General features: G+C 38.4%; 1 long non-coding RNA gene across 1 annotated transcript in view; it reads right to left on the bottom strand.

Moving 5' to 3' along the window:
* Positions 1-18096, bottom strand: part of LOC113942994 — a 121921-nt gene that overhangs the window by 102862 nt on the left and 963 nt on the right. The gene's annotated exons all lie outside the window — the stretch shown is intronic.

Raw genomic sequence — 18096 nt, 5'->3', positions numbered from 1 at the left:
ATCACATTATCTACAACCAACCTGTAAACCTGAATGTGATGGTCTGATTATTAAAAATTATTTAAATAATCTTCTATTTCCATGCTTGATCTTCTCGAAATATCCATGTCTCACCACAAACAAAATCTGTAGGAACAATTCTTAGTTCTGTCTTTGTGCAGTAATGTTAGTAAAAGCAATAAAAAAGTATTTTTTCTGTCACAAAAAAAAACCTGTTTGTGTGTGCAGAACAGGTATTTAACTTTATTATGGGATGTTTACTCATGTCTCTTACTAGGGATGATGAAGAAGTTATATTCTATGAAAGGAAGTTCTCCAGACACATTTGGCTACAGGGATCCCCAGAAGGCATATAGTATTGCAGTAGCTCTGGGTTTCTATTCTTTTTCACTAGCATGAATTGAAACTACAGTCTCTACATACAATATACTACTTTAAAATGTAAAACAGATATAACTGAGGGGAATAAGGGGAAGGAAGAAAGGCCAGAAATCTGTGATATTAACCCAAAAGAATTAACTTGTTTGCAAACGCGTTTAATTCCCATAGGCTTGAGTTACCATCTTTTAAAGCACCACTCTTTCTATTAAAGGTATTAGTCAGGGTACAAGAGCTGTGAGATAGAAATAAGATTGAATAAATGTGCCTGTGGCTCAGATCAACATCCGCTAAGCAAGAATCTGCCTGTCATTGTGTCTGCTTTGTATGCCATCGTTGTTGATCCCTGAGTGCAAGGATTCATGGCATTATCACAGCTTCCTTCTCTAGACCTAAATGCTGGCTTCACCATCATTTGTTTTTTTATTATTATATGGTAGGAAAATTGAATGACTTACACTGCCCACATGCACTGGCTGATGCATTTGTACACAGCAGTCAGAGCCAAGGGTTGTCTAAATGATACACAGAGTGATGCTTTGAAAATTCACGTTAAAAGGAGATTCCCCCCCTTATTTCTAAATTACTGTTCTTCCTAATTGCAAATGTATATGAGGCATCAACACTAGCAAACAAGCTTTTTTGCTATACCACAGCTGACCTTTCAAATAAGAACATTTCTTACCCATCACATCATCAATTTAAAGAGAAATAAATCCCTCTCTGTAGGATTTGTTGCTCTAGAAATATATAGCGAAAACATCATAAAAAGGCTATTAATGACTATTAATTCTTAAAGGTTTTAGAGTAGTTTCTGTAAAATGCTATTACATTTTTGTTGAACTTGTTCAGGTTTTTTAATAGATTTTAAACCTAGAAGGGACTACTGGATCATTTAATCTGATCTCCTGCATTGCTTATAAAATAGCATCCAGTTAGTCCTGTCTTGAGCCCATTGCATTTGTTTGAGTCACACATCTTTCAGTTTCAGTTTATTCATTCTGAGGGATCCCTGGGTAGAATTGCCTTTCAAAAATATGGATGAAAGTCACATTTGAGCTGGAAAGAAAGGAATCCTCGTGCTGCTCTCCCAAAGGAAAAAAAAAAAGACAGAAATTATGAGAAATACAGTTGTTGCAAAGCACTGCAAAACATGGTAATATTGATTACCGAGGTTCCTCTTAATAAGTAAAGCTATAAATCATCATCTGTTGTCCCCTAACCCCTAACAGTCTGTCCATCGCCTGAACTAATTATAGGGACCTAATTAGGTCACAATTTTTGAAACTACCAGGTCTCACGACCTCTTGTATGTTTGAGGTATGTACTTTGGTATGAAACAAATTACATCCCAGAAGTGCCTAGTTTTCTTTATTAATTAATGAAGTAAGGCGATTAGCTCAGCTGCAGAAAGTTGTGTTTGGGCAAATGAGTTTTATTCACAATGACTTGGTATTTAGCTGTCAAAGAGAACAAAAATTAGAAGACCGTTATGTAGAGTTTCTCTGCTTCACATGAAGCTCAGGGGATCTTCAATATGGCAAGTATGAGATCCTGGAACAAACTGTAAATGTAACCTGTTAAAGGGTCTGACAGGTATTGCTGTCCTGCCTAGAAGAGAAAGTCATCACAAGGAACAGGTAAAAATAGTTGCTTATTTCAGGCTTAGAAGCACCTAACAATGTTGTTCAACTGACTGCTTAAAAAGCAGAGTTCTGCAGGAAATAATTCTCTCTCAAGACTTTGTCAGCATCTATGTGCAGCCACAAAATGGTGGGGTCAGACTATATGTCCCAAAAAGTCAATAATCCAGAAACAACACACAGCGCAGTGCAGCCTTCATTATGCCCCGCTCTTGCTCAAATCACAGATGCATGGCTGAGCCCACTGACATATGCCCAAACTGCTAACGAGCCACACACCACTGTAAAGTAGAAAAGATGCCATGAGTGGCCATACCTCTGCTATTGATAAGGAAAGAGCTGGGGAATAGCTGAGGGCAAATATACTGGCCTCTCACCTCCACAAGCCAAAAATAGCTTGTATTTGAAAAAGTACTGGACAATCTGGAACCTGTGAGAGACAGAGGATTATGTTGGATGCTCTGCAGCAGACTTCGAAAAGTTTCTTGTCACTGTGCAATAAACTTTCTTTGACACTGTATGCTCACAGTATTTAGTTAAGGTTTGGATTTCTCATTCACACCAAGCTCCCAAGGAGCTGTATCCATCGATAACGCTTTCTTTTATCTCTGATTGGTTAAAAGACTCCATACTAAGCAAGTCCATCTTAGTTATATATGCCATCATCAACTCCCATCTGGATTGTACCAGTACATTTTATTTGAACATTAAGTAATCAGACCTTCAGAGACACCTACTAGCTGATTACAGTGAACAAATTACATTACTTTCTCCACTGACTCTGCAAAATATTGAATTAAGCTCCAGATTGCAGTGTTTATATTCAAAGTACTCCTGGGACCTCACAAAGTTCTGTCACAATGTAGCCTTATGGGGTAAGAAGCAAAGTTATTTGCCTGAGAAATAACTCCTCCGTGGTCTAGTTTGCAGCTCCTGAATCCCACCAAACATCCCACCACATCCTCCAAAGTGTACTTTATACTCATGCAAAAAAATAAAAGATTCTACAAAAAACAGAGCTCATGCACATTCATCCCTTTTCCCCAGGGGTGAACTGGGAGAACAAATGTTATTTATGGCAGTAAATACTTTAGGATTTTGATGGCAGTAAAACTACTACTGCAATGAACAGGTTCTAGACGTTGTCATGTCTGATAAAAGGTGTCATCTTCAAATGGATTAATAATCATAGAAATGACAATAATTCATCTTCTTCTGTTAGATATTATTCAGCTATTCTTTTTCTGACTTTTATTGCTATTAGAGCTATAGAATGGATCAGAGAAGGTATAGGCAAATAATCTCTTCTATCAATAATGAAGAGGCAAAAGGCAATATGTACTGTGACTAACTTGTTCTATCAGAAGACATAATTCCTCAGGCAGACACACAAAGGACAGATTTTCCCCAGTTTACCTCTGCTTACAAAGGACTCACTTCTCCTCTTTCTCCACCAGACCACTCCCTAGGTTTATTACTAACTGAAAGATTAGATCTGTAATAATATTATTTTCCTACAAGGTAGTGCCCATCAGGAAAAACAGATGAAATAGTGTTCAAGCTTAGATAACTGTTAACACACATGACAAGAATTCTTTCCTGCCAGGTTTAATGATTCTGTCCGAGTGTTTACGGAGGCTGTTTCACAAAACTGCAGAGTTGCTTTGCAAACCTTTCATATATAAGAAACTGGGGAAGAGGGGAAGAGAGAGAGAGAAAGAAAGAGAAATCATTTTCCACATACAGAAGAATGAATAAAGATGTAAAGAATTTTCTATCTGTGTGTGACTGGTACTAGTTGTGTACAGGGATTTTTGGGAGATGTCAGAAATTTGAAGGATCATCTCCCCTAAAACAGATTCTATGCTTTGCTCTTGGTTTTCGGCCACCTTTAGGAGAGTGGTAGCTTGAAAGGCTGGATTTCAAATTGTCAAGTGATGAGGGTTAAGGCAGAGTGACTCTCCAGTGGGGAAAGCTCTGAGAGGTGGACCTGACAGCCCTCAGAACTCAACAGCCATCAACAGCACTTCCCAAAGAGCCCAAGCAGTGGAACAGCAAGCACTGTTCCTGAAACCAAATTCATCAATGTCAGTGTCGTCCTTGCTAGCTCAGATGCACAGCTTTCAGCTGGTATATTTATTATTAATTATTATTAAATTTATTTATTTAAGTGTGCTTTGCATAGATAGACACATTGTCAGTCACCAAGGACTTAATATCTAAATTAGTTAGGACAAACAAACACAAGATGAAACAACACTGTAGCCAAGAGAGTGTGAGGGGATTACTAATGAAGAGAGACAGAGAGAAGTAATTGTTTGAAGTAGTGAGTTAGTTAAGTGAATCTTTAAAGAAGAATCCATGATTTTAAAATCAGTGATTATGACCATTACAATAGTCTAGGATAACCATTTTATATGATGCCAAAAGCAGGCTGTAATTTCAAAATGGACAGTAACTGAAATATTTCAACCTAGGTCTTGAACCCACCTCACAGGTGGAATTCAATTCCAAGTCTATTCACCACTTTCTCTGACTATTTTGCTTCCCGATTAATAGAAAAAAGAATCAGAAAATGAGGACAAAGAGGTTTTCCTGATACAGGAGAAGAAGGGGTGTAAATTGTAAAAAGAAGTAAGAAGAAAGGAGAAGGCAAGGGAATAAACAGAGCAAGAAGAGGATGGCCCAAATGGGCCATTTAGAGGGAATGAGAGGATGCCCACTCAGGTGAGAAACATGCAGGGTGATCAGAGGGTAATTAGCCTTACAGGATTTTAGTGCCTATTAAAAGGGCTGGAGGTAGAAAGATAGTTGCAGAATAAATACTATATATTTAGAGTAACTGAGAATGATAATAGATGTATCAACAAAGCACCACTAGATAAAATGACCACGAATGAGTAGGGCATGAAGGCCAAATGGGATCTAAAATGTCTGTGGCTCCTTAATAAAGAGAGGCTTTTATCTGAGGTCTTTTCCATTTCCAGATAGAACAGACCAGCAATTTCTATCATTTATTAGATAAACCAAAATCCATTCTTCAGTGGGTGACTAGAATATATGTTTCAATTCTTCCCAAAAAATGATAAAAGCAGTAGAAGAGGAAAGTACAAGGACTCCCAAGCTTTGAAGGTCAGCTACTTCACCCTGAAGCATCATGTAGACCTGGCAAAAGCAACTAACAAAGAAATTACAGGAGAATAAGAGACTTTCCAAAGGTCATTTTATTGGATCTATTCCCTCTTAAATACATTCTTAAAAGATTTCTTTTAATCTTGACCCTGCTGTCCCTGTTGGTGGCCATCTCAAATTGTTGACCCTTCATATTCTTTCCAATACCAAAGCTGTGCTTTAGTAAAGGTTCCCTAAAGCCCCAAGTGGCTCATAAAACACTGGGGTTTCTGGTTGCTTTACATCAGAGTCTGCAGATGTTTCAGAGTGCATGTGAGCTGAGACTGGCCTGTGCAGGTGTGACTCCAGCTTAATAGGTTTTCCTAGGCTTCAGAAAAGGAGTATTTAGGAACAGAAACCAAAGCTGGAAGCCAGAGGGCAAATATGTTCAATGTCTGCTACTCTTTGTGTGATATTCCTCTGCTTTCAGAAGTAGGATTCTTAAAATCATCTTGTATGGCTTTGATTCAATCTCTGAAGTGCATTTTTATAACAAAGAAATACTGTTACTGGGATCTAGTGTCATAGGAAACACGATTCTCAGTTTATAGGGCACACTCTCTTTCCTGCTTGTAGCTATGTAGCTCACTTTTCCCCCTGCAAAGATGACCTGTGGCACCAACAACAAATTCCGACATAGAAAAATTATGTCAGAGAAGCATTTAATCTCTTTTCACCTGTTCTTTATGAACTCTAAGTCCTGGAAATAAGAACCATACCCATGTTATTAAATATCCCTACCAGCAATCCTATCTATGTACTACTGGCAAACCACTTCAGTGTGATTCCTTCGAGCATATTTCTCCCATCCTGCAGTCTCAAGAGCCTGCCTAAGACACATGCTTATTCTTGTTAGATCTCATCCAAGCACATTTGAGACATTGCTCCCAGATCCAGAACGTTTTTGCCAGGACATTGGATATATTTTTTTGTCATGTAGAATTAATATTATTATTGCCATCAAGAAAAAATCAAAATCTAAAAAAAGCCCACAGAAAGTGTAATTTTAAGCATGTACATTTGTAGGAAAGTCCCAGGATACAGGGGACTTCTTTGTGATGAGGGAAAATAGTACGAATAAATAAGCCTTTATCAACAATAATAGATGGATATTGTTCAAAAGCTGAAGATGCTGATAGATCATTTCCTAGGTAGGGTGTACAGATATTTAATAGACCATAACTTTATGCTTTGAGAAGATATAATCACAGAGAGGTTTTTTGCTTGGGATCTGATGCCTAAAGAAAGGGTTCCCATTTGTAGAGCGTACAGAATGTCTGAGCAGAAGTGTCTTATGTAACTCCTCCTATCCTGCTCCCATGTTACCTCCAGCACAATAATATGACCACAATACTGGCAACAGACCTCACAGATCTGCTTTGCAAGCACTACTTGCCAGGATACTAATGTCCCTTCAGTTCTTGTTTTAGCCCCAATCTGCTGTTCCCACGCCTCCCATATCCTCACCTCAGTGTTGGGAAGTCATATGTACCTAAAAAGAGGAGCATCTTCTGTCCCATTTTCACCCCAGCAGGACCTATCTTCTGACCTAGAGGCCATGAAAGGCATGCTGTGCACATTGGCAAACAAGGCCTGCTTGTGGACTCAAGGCATTCATTCTGCCTACAGGATTGCATTGTGCCACATGGTTTCATCCTCTTAATCTGGGACTCACTTGGGGTCTCTATCACTACGTTGTAGTCCCTGCCTGCCGTAAAGCACAAGAACCTTAAGTGGGAAGCTGTTTGAAGGGAAGGTTTGAAAGGTAATAGTCACCCTCAGCTCTTCAACATTTTTATTCTGTTCATGAAGAATATATAGAAAATCTATAGAAAACTAAATAACTTACTTTTTTAAAAAACTATTAGATATCACTAAAAAAGGCATAGACCACTGGTTTTGAATATTTTTTTTAATAACAGTTAAATGTAAGCCTCCACACGCATTAAAAAACTTTTTAGTTTATATACTGGAGCCCATTTTGATGTTTCCTACTGCTTTTAACTATAGATTGTGCATGACATTTGATAGCTTGTACGACCAGCATCTGTGGGGTAACTGCTTTATCAAGCTGTCCATGGTATATCCATGTACATGGGTTGAATAGAAACAGCCAAACAGAGAAACATAATGGATGAAAAGGCTAGGTCAAAAATAGAAGTTCATGTTTCTAAAATTGAGTAAACCTGAGGCCATCCTTAGCTTTGAGCATAAGGATGACTCAGTGGGTCCCAGTGGCTGCATTGATACTGGTGAATTAAACAGGCCAGGGCCCGTGCTGCAGCCTTGAGACCAATAATCCCTGCACAGCACATATCAATATATCTTAACTCTCTTCCATGTAAAGTACAGGCTATGGCCAAACCCTGATAAACTCCATCTGGAGGAGTCCCCAGCCCTGCCAAAAACTATGTTGATCATTTAACAGCATGCAGACCCCCAGACTAGGGCTCAGGCTTCTCCCCTAGCCTTATTCTATTTTCTAATATAAGCTATAAACTACAGTAGTATAGTAGTATGACCACATGACCACAGAAATGGTACAAGTGTCAAATGTGATGGTGGCTCAGCAAACACAGATGTTCACGATAGATCTTACAGACCTCTGCAAGCAACTGGAAGAACCCTATGTACTGCAACAGAGATTGCTTAAAACGATTAATCATGTTTTGCTTCTGTACTTGATAGCGGTTAGGTCTGTTTTCATAGGGAAAAAAACCTGCATGCTCCTAAATATTTAATGTTTTTTATTTATTTTCTCTTCTGTAATTAATTGTAGGTGACTCTTTACTTGCGTGTAACTAAAGGGGAAAAAAAAAGAGATGAATTTCCAGATAAACTTACAAGAGCTATTGTTGTATTTTGAAAGACAATGGAGTCTGAAATAGACTGATTAGATTTTAAAAAATGCAATAAAAGGTGAAAAAGTCCAAACAACAATAATGGAGATTTTCTGACAATCACAACTTGCACTAAAATCTATTTTTAATGAGATGAAAAGTTAGGAAAAAAAGAACCCAAAAAAAGACTCTTAAGAGTATTCTGCTAAGAAATTTAATTCTAACACTGAAACTCTCTTCTCTACAGACAAAAATCTGTCCTTAAAACATGTGCAGAAGAGAGTACAGATATAAATCAACCATAGCCAAAATAAGAGTTCTATAGTCAGTACAACAGTACCACCTGGTGGGGAAATAAAAATGGCTTCAGTATTGACTTCCACTGCACAGTTGCAGGAGATACCCATCATATAAACATAAAATTGTAACTAAGACAAATGAAACAGACTCAGACATCAGCAATGTATGTGATGCATGATTTCTCTCAGTGTCAAATTACTTTTTTGAAGAATCTATGTTCCAGATAAAATCTTTCAGAAGTCTACTGTAAAAACTTCCTGAAAGAAAAATGTCTCCTTTTACATTTGCTTGCATTCCTTACTTGACTTCCATTTGCCGCAAATTTATTTCTAAAGTTACACTGAATCAGGAGAACAATTGCATAAGGCATGTCAAATTCCACCCCCACAAAATGTTTCATAAAGTTAAAGGCTTTGACACAAACAAACTAATGCCAGGATCTTTGAAATTACTTTTATTGTTTTTATTGGTTTTCTGTAACTGATGTAGATATTAGAGACAGTAATATTCCTGAGCACATCTGAAGAAATAAGGTTATTAAATCCTCAGATGCCCAAAGGGAATTATCACCTGCTTTTCTCCATTTCTTTCACATAGTGAAAGAAATTTGTATGATTAAGTATAATTACTGGTTGTCAGAAAAAATAGTTGCCCAACCATCATATTTTAAGAACTCTATTAAGTGCAATTTTCACACTTTCAAATATATCTTCTTATAGGCATCTCTGAATTTAATCTTCCCAATAAAGCAGAGGAACTAGTTCTTTCTTTCCCAGGTTGTTTGAGTGTTGACCGACAGGTATGTAGGGGGGCAATATTCTTTTGGGGATTTTATTGGGTCATTTTGGGGTTTTTTCCAATACAAAAGCAAAGATTAAACCTGCTAGAGTCTGGAGACTCATCCACCTGCAGGTATTCTACTGAGACTGACACCGGCTTTCGCTGGGCTAGGGTAAAATTCTGATGTGAATTATTTGCACTGTGTCTTACTTTCAGGTTATTATTATTATTTCAGCTTTTTATTGCTCAGCTTTAATGTTATGGTTTAGGGTTTTTGCAAGAAAACCAAACCAAATTCTGTGTTGGACTGACAAACAGGAGATGGAAGTGAAGTATCACTGTTACAAGCCCTTCTTATCTAATAGTTCAGTCACCGTGCAACAGACCACTTTTCAAAAGCTTCTGCCTGTGGGGATGCAAAAATTCATCATACATTTATCTCCCAAAGATGTCATTAAATACCATTTTTAGGACAACATGAATTGATTGTTCTCCATCCTCATTTGTTCCGCTTTGCATGAAACCCTGAAAATTCAATCAAGGACTGGACTCCTTCCTTTGCTTCAATAAATGGTGGATCACATGAAGTGGAACGACTAAGAGCACATCCCATGTAAAACACTCAGCATCTCGGGCCAGATTCTCCACTAGAAGGCAACACATGTGGGTCAAAATTCTCTCAAATTTTAAAGAAATTCAGCCTTGTTGCAGGGAGTAAATTTTTTAATTACTAGGTATAAAAGAGAATAATGGTTTTGCATTCAGCAGCTTGACCTTCACTGAGAAGGTCACCCTTCACTTCACAAGGGTCATTAACATCTAACCTACTGGTCTGATACCAAGAGATAGAGATATTTATGCTCACTGAAGAATTACTGCTTCAATACTAGAACTTGCTGGGGTTAGGCCAAAAATTAACTTACGCCTTAACAAGTTACCTGGCTCAGCACTTCTATTACATTGATCTGTTGAAGCAATGGCTACAGTAATGGCCTGAAGAAAACTGCCTTTTTGAAACACTAGGTTACTGACAGTGGTCAAGTACCACCTGACTGGAAGTTTCTAGAGGAAATAGGAAAATTTCTGGTGATTTATCACTTCCAGTTTTACTGTGACTTTTGCTCCTGTGTGATCTCATTCAATTGGGAGCATCATGTGTCTCACGCTCCTGGTAAAACAGAAGACAATGTCCATATTTCATTACCAAACAAGTGATACAATTGTATAAACCACAAACTTCCTTCACCTGTGATTGTATTTGCTTTATTCTTCCACTGTTAGGAATATGTTATCTTGATTACAGATGATTTTGACAGATCATTTTTTAAGATATGCTCTAGAAAGAAATACCATCCTATGACTCATAGCAAAGCATACCAACAAGTACTTCTTTAAAAGAACCAGATCTTTGTGATTCTTATTTTACATTACAGAACACTGACTTTCAGCATATATAACATGTGAATCACATATCAATTAGAAATATGATTATCTGGCAGTATTTTTGGGTCCTCCATGTGCTGTTTGGCAAACACACATCCACAAGCAACCAGAAGGCAGAGCCACACATAGGGCATTCCTGTGCACCCAGCCAGGCTGGAGCTGCAGGTCCATGTTTCACACTTGTGCCGTTGGTTATTGCAAACCACACAAGAATCAGGGTGCCTTCTGTGGAGGTGTTTCTAGCCTGCTAGCATATCTCCTAGGAACATAGAACACCCCAGGTTGGAAGGGACCTTGAAAGATTATCTGGTCCAACCTTGTGTGGGTAAGGGAGGCTAGATGAGATTATCTAGCACCCTGTCCAGTCATGTCTTGAAAACTTTCAGCGACAGAGACTTCACCATGACACTAGGTACACTGTTCTAGTCAATAGTTATTCATGGTAAAAAATTTCTTTCTTGTATCAAGACGAAACCTCTCCTGGCACAATTAGTACTTTTTCTTTTGCATGAGAAGAGAGACTCCATCCTCTCTGTAGACACCCTTTAAGTACTAGAATACTTGTGATGAGGTTCTCTTGGGCCTTCTCTAGGAAGAAAAGAAAAAACTGTGTGGTGGGTTGGCTTTTGGATTTTTTTAGGCCTTCCTTAGCAACAGGGGTCAGAAATCTAAGGAAGTATTCCATATCATCCTTTAACATAACACAACATATAAATAAGGTGTAGATAAGACACCTCGCTCTCATCTCTCTGCCAGTGGCTGAAGGCGACAGGTCTCTCCGCAGACGGTCTTTGCTTGTATGGGTCAAGGCCTGTCTGCTCAGACCTGCTGTTATCTCCGGTCCCTCCGGGAGGCGTGGGGAGTTGGTTGGTGCTTCACACGGTTCTGCTGTCTCATTCAGGGAAGTATTTAATTCAGGGGTTTTTTTATTTGTTTGTTTTCTAGGTCTCTGTTAGTGGTGTATATTTGGAGGGTATTTGTTTTTAGGGTTTTTTATCCCTGTTTCCCCCTCCCTTTTCCCCTTTTTCCCCTTGGGAGTTCCCTATTGTGTGTATAATATATTCAAATTATATGTATAATTGTAAATATATATTTTTTATATAATCCCATTTTCGTTTGGACTTCCTTCAGTTTTTCTGTGGTTTGTTTTTTTTTTCTCCTTGCTTGAGAGAGAGGGAGGGGGGAGGAGACAGCTTGGACTTGGCAAGAGAGCCAGGCCAAAATTACACCCACACAAACCACTTCAGACTTCCCTTATAGGTCCTCTCCATTGCACTTAGAGCTCTGTATATTCCTTATTTCTGTCACTTCTAGCTGGTATGAAACCAGAAAGTAAGCACACAGAGTATCTATTCTTGTTTCTCATTTAAATAGCAGAATAGATCTTCTAGAAGAAAAATTTTGAAGACGAGCTCCTCATACACAGAAGCATCAGTGTACACGCACTCAAGTTATGTTAGTCTTTATCCTCATTATGTGATGGTCACGAACAGTTTCCCCTCCTACTTCCAATCCACTGCTCCCATGCTGTGTGATATTCCACCCACTTGGGTGTCTTGCATAAAACATACAAGGCTGTCATCTCCCTTTCCTAATATTATTTCAAAATCATACCTGCAAGAATTCTCTTCACTTGCTCTGATTCATGAGTTAGAAGCTTTAAAATATGAAGGAGAATTATATTCCTTCTCCAAGAAATAAAAAAAATAAAAATCTCCCCTGCCTCCAAATTTCACTTTCTACTTCAGAAGAAGGCCTTATTCACATACTTCAATGTAATTTTTACTTAATCTTAAGAACATACCAGTTCGTATCAATGTATACTCAGCTAAAGAAATACCATTATAAGACTTCATTACATTATTTACACTTATTTGCATTTATTAGCACATTTGGTCAACATATGATTGGAAGAGACCTCCTTAGCCAACAAATACAGTACTCTGCTCTCACAGATAGTTATGACAAATAAATGATTTCATTAGTGAGGTACCATCCAGTGAAGCAACTTGCCCCAATTGCAAGGAGTCTTTACAGGTCTCTAATCTGCATGCATTAACAGGATTTTTGTGCAAAAAGAAGTTTCCTTTTACTTGAACATCACTTTCCAACAGTACTGTTTACTGCACAGTATCTTTCTCTTTCCAATCTGTTTAAACAGAGGAAACGTATATCCTCTCTGTCTTTTGTTTCACAAGATTAAACATGCCAAGTTGTTTTATATTCCTTTCTGTGGTAAGCCCTCTCTTATCTTGACCATCCCTATAGCTGTTCTCTGCAACTAGTTAGGTCTCAATTCATTTTTCTTGGAAAGCAGATAACCAGCGTTGCAGAGTCTTTCAGATGAGGTCTGCACAAATTTCTATAGCTTTATTGGATATATCATACAGGATATAAAAGCTTGCACATTTTCTAGGTGCATTATCTACAAGATTCAGTCCTCCTAAAATGAGTTAAAATATGCAAGTTGTAATCTTCTTCATCTCTTCCTAAGAAGTCTCTTACAGGATAACAAGATGTTATGAGTTCTAAAATTAATTCATGAACTTAATATTTTAAATATTAACTGCTTTATTTCTCTTGTCTTCTGAGTCATCTAATTTTTCCCTTTTGATATTCTTATCCTTCTCTCCATTAACTATGCTGTCTAAACTCATGTCTTCAGAATCACTGTCACCTTCCTAATTCTCTTATCAACATTGTTAATGAAATTATTAAGAAGGTTCCTCTCAAAATTCAATCTTTAAAAAAAAAAAAAATCTATTAGTAACTTCATTCCAATACTTCCCTTTTGATAGTCCCCACTGTCTTCTGACTACTCCCCTACTCTCCTTACCCACTTTCAGTCCTTTTAATGATTCTTATCATGTCCAGCTTAATTAACGATTTCTCACAAGGCAATATATCAAATACATTCAAGATAGAAAAGTTCTATCCATTCCCCTCACCTAAAAATATCATCAAATTTATCAAAAAAGATCTTTTGTTAATCTGAGATAATCTACCTTTGATTAAAAAGATGTGACATTTCATTCCATTTACCTCCCTGCTCTTTATTATTCTCTCCTTCACATTTTATTTTAAAGCCTTCACATTTTATTTTATGAGAGCAGACCAATGGACACTTAGATACCTGGATTAGTTTTCGCAGCTTTCTAAAATACCTTCACTACTTTACAGCTACCTAGTATCATAAAAGCACTAGTAACATTTATGCCTTTCTCTAACACATCTATCAGCAATTTCATGTACCATATCTTTCAAACCTCTCAGTTCAAGTCTGGCCAGTCTACTGCCATCTGTCTCCTTCTTCTGTATGCTAAATTTGGTACTATCTTTTTCCCACTGGCCACTTAGCCAAGCCCAGCTGCTCATAGCTGCAACAGAGGAAACGTGTTTGTTTGGCTTCAGGACGGCATCTAGATAATCTCTCACCTTTACTTTGCCCTTATGCACATTACATTTCTTTCCTAGCTCTCTTGGTGGTTTAGACCTCAAATTAGAAGGTAAAATAAGGTCCAGAAACAATTGTGACCATTTGAGTTTCTATAATACTCATACAAGAGAACTTCTTTTTCCTTTTACGAAAGTGAATATGATTCCTTGCATACAGCTGTGTTTGGTATTTAGCAAGCCAGCTCATGCATTTATTTTGCAAGGCTTTTTTTGGTTTTGTTTTTTAATGTATGCGTTTTGTCACAAACTACAAGGCCCAGCACAATTGAAGGAATTCATAGCTATTTAGAGGATTTACATACTATGGGGAATCCTTTCCAGAAAGGGAAAGAAGCAATAAGAAAATATAAAGCATGCTGGGGCTGCTATCTCCCTGTATTTGACAGAAGATGCCCCTGTGCTGCTTTGCAAGAATTTCCAAACCACTAACGCAAGACAGAATTGGAGAAATCATTGAGACTCATAACAAAATCCGACACACAAAATATTGCAACCTACTCTTGGGAAGTTTTAATGTAAGAGCCAAAGGAGTTGCACGAGAAGAGTTGAGTAGGCAACGAGTTTGCCATGCTGAGCAACAGAAATCTTTCAATATCATCAAGTGATTTGTCCTCATGAGATATTTTCACTGTACCTGCCTTGGAACAAGCAGTGAGCTCCTCTGGGGTCCCTCCCAGCTGGGACCTGAATTTGTATGGCACATGTGTTTCATGGCATGCTCCATATTGCTGGTCACCAGGGACCTACTCTGACCTCACACTTGCAAGGCAATGCACAAGACAGTTCATCCACCAGTTCTTTCAGTCATCCGGGCTAATTCCCCTCCTTTTAATTCCTGCAGGTTTCCTATGAACAGCAGAAATGCACCCAGACACTTTCCCACGCACAGGTCAGTTAAGGCTGATGACTCTCAATCAGTTCTAAAAGGTGGTGTCAAGATATTTAATCACACAGGGTTCCCACAAACTGAAATGACATAACGAGATATTTACAGGACAACATTTTACAAGTTAAAAAGAGTCAGTCTTGGCAGAAACATGAATTATTCCTGCATTTAAATCTAGAAGGTAACCTTTTTTCTTGTAAGTATTCCAGTTGTAGATACATCCAACACTTTTCATCACTGCTTTCTAGTATCAGTCCTCCATCGCTTAAATTGAGACATTTTAATGAACTGAAAAAAACCCTGCATATACTGAAAATACAACACAAGTTGAAATTTTTTGAGAAAAGAAATCACTTAGCCTTTTTCTAAATTAACTTAGTGAAAAATAATGCTGGTTCATTCCTCTTAAAAAAACTCCTACATCTGTCACATGGAGCAACTTTAAGGAAGCTGGGCAAAGGGTAGCCAGGATAAAGTATCTACACCTCTGTCTGTACTTGTGCTCAGATTCTAAGCTGTACAATTCTGTATATGTTGGATAAATTTTAGTTCAGATATGCAGATATTAGGGCTAAGTCTCAGGTCTGTTAAATTGGCCAGGTAGACTTTGTTTATATTTTGCAACAGACCTACTGCTGCACCTTCTGGAAAAACATAGCTCATAAACCTGCTCTATGACAGGTTCTACAAACACGTTCACAGCAGTTGTCTCAGGTTTGAGCATTTGTGCATACTCTGACCATGGTGTCCTGACATTTCCAATAATCTTTAAGTGGTCACCTTCTAGGCATTGGAACCTTTTCCCAATATTAGAGAAAGCTGACTGAGACCCAGAATGTGGGCTTACAAGGTTCTAGGTTTTCCTTCTAAACACAAGAGCAGCTTTTTGCCAAAATAAACACAGCAGATGCAGCTTTTCTTCTCTTTTTTCTTTCTGTGTTTGGGGCCGTACAACTTATACCCAGTCACTAACATAGCTAATTAACACTGTGTTAGTCAGGAAAAAAAAAAAAAGAAGTAATATCAAAAGTACAACATCCTTAAAACGCCTCCTGATATTCACAACATGGACATTTTGATAATGATGACAACTCTTTCTTCACAAAGAAAGAGCTCGTTATTTTTGAGATACATGTTTCTACATCAATTTCTGAAAGGAAATGAACCTTACAAGCAACTATAATTGGAATGCTATCCTCTGCTCTCTCAATACTCATCAACAAAAAATAACAAAAGTGAAAGAAAAATCTCTCAATTGCAATATAAAGACTGCAACTGCCACTTGCTTGATATATATCCACAAGAGAGGTCTGTGAAACATAACAAAAAGCCAAATATTCAGTTACTTTTACTAGAGATCACCAAAGGCCACCCACTAAAGCACAACCACCCACATGGCCATCTTTCTAAAAAGCACCGAAGTAGTTCACCTTCCCAATGCATAACATGTGTTCAAACAAAGTTTTAAGATTTTTGCCTGACACCATGCTCATGATCACAACTATCAAGAGTAGCGGTGATAGATTTTCACACGCTGTTTCTGTTTTTTCATTCATGCCTCTTCCTTGGCTTCAGTTGACTGTTAGTTGCCTTGAACCACACTTTTAAAAGTGTTTAGAGAACTAAAGCAATTCATCCAGTAGTATGAATTTATCTCAGAGGAGTCTGGTTTTCCTCTGACCTCCAGTTTCTCAATACCTCAGAAATCCTTATTCATCTTCCAAAAATTAATATATTGCACGCTCAGCAGCTGAGACAGTAGCAGCTGCTCAAAAAAAAAAGCTACACGCTTTCCTTTAAGAAGTTGTCAGGTCTAGGTATAAACATGGTACTTCATGACTCTTTGTCACAGCATGACCAAGATGTGCACAAATGGTGGCTTTTAAGAAAATGAAACTCAAATGCACCTCCGGGTATAAGGGGGTGCTAGGTCCAAATCATCTAGAGACTACATATCTAGAGAGCAACAGGGTCAACATGAACATCCAAACCTATAAACAACCTGAGAAACTAGAGGCTCTGAACAACCCCACTGGCACATGAAGCAGATATTAGTCAGATTTTGTGGTACCTGGAAACTTTCCATGTAGAACAGGAGGCTCTTTAGATCTTTCTAGACCAAAGCATATCAGAAAATAAAAAAGCAACAGGAACTCAGCACATTTAGGATCTGAGTCTGCTCCCCACACACACACAGATCGCTAGGGCAGTGTAATTGCACCAACCCAACCGGCTCTGCATACTAGTTATACCTTGCATGCAACACAGTCAACATGTTCATGTACCTTGACTCCTTGTCTAGGATATCTGGATTGCTACACATCTGAAAATCCTGGACCAATTACAAAAACTGACAGAAAATGCAAGAGGGGAGCAAACAACCTGTAATGGCAACCTGTCACAAAGGGCAGCAGCTCTGACAGAGGTACTTTAACTCTGAGCTTTTCTAACAGCAATTGACCCACCATGACATTAAGCCACTGCCCATATTCATCCTTGATCTTTTCTTTCTCACTTAATTGCTGAAATATCTTTCTCCAGCTAGCTCTTCAAAGCAAATCAATCAACATTTATGAGATTTCCTTGTGAGGTACAGACATTCGCCAGCATGCTAGCAGAGGAAGATCTAGGAAAGCTTACTAGATCTACTAAAATTTCATACTATTAATAGTATTATACAATAACATAACTTTTTATATATAGCCCCAAGGCTAAACATATCAAAATGAAGCACAGCTGTTTCAGTGGAACACAGCAGCTCTCTTCACTCATCCCAGCATTGATTTCACACCGGGGACCGCCTCAAGCGTCAGCCTGGAATATTTACTACCAAAACACTGATGCGCTGCTCCAGCCAAAAGGGGAAGCAGGAGCTAGCCCGGGGAAAAAGTGGGTTGAGTGAGACTCCCTTTAGTTGTAGAATAGAGATGGTGCGGCTAACGTACACATTCATCCCCGAGTCCTATCCCTTTATTGCTATGTGTTTACATCAATTGCTTAATCACCTCGCGCTCCACAGCCACCCTCCCACGCACAAAACTTCCCCTTGGAAAGCGCCGCTGAAGAGCACATGCCGCCCACGGCTGCGCTGGTCCCAAGGCTCGTGTGCCCCACAGGATATCTCTTCCCCTGGAGAAACATGTGTACGTGTACATAGAATCATAGAATCATAGAATAGATTGGGTTGGAAAAGACCTCC

This window comes from Corapipo altera, unplaced genomic scaffold, assembly GCF_003945725.1.
Source record: "Corapipo altera isolate COAL_440 unplaced genomic scaffold, ASM394572v1 2b, whole genome shotgun sequence".
In the NCBI taxonomy this organism is placed as follows: domain Eukaryota; kingdom Metazoa; phylum Chordata; class Aves; order Passeriformes; family Pipridae; genus Corapipo; species Corapipo altera.
Note: the sequence above shows the minus strand (reverse complement) of the source record. Positions and strands in the feature narration are given on the sequence as shown.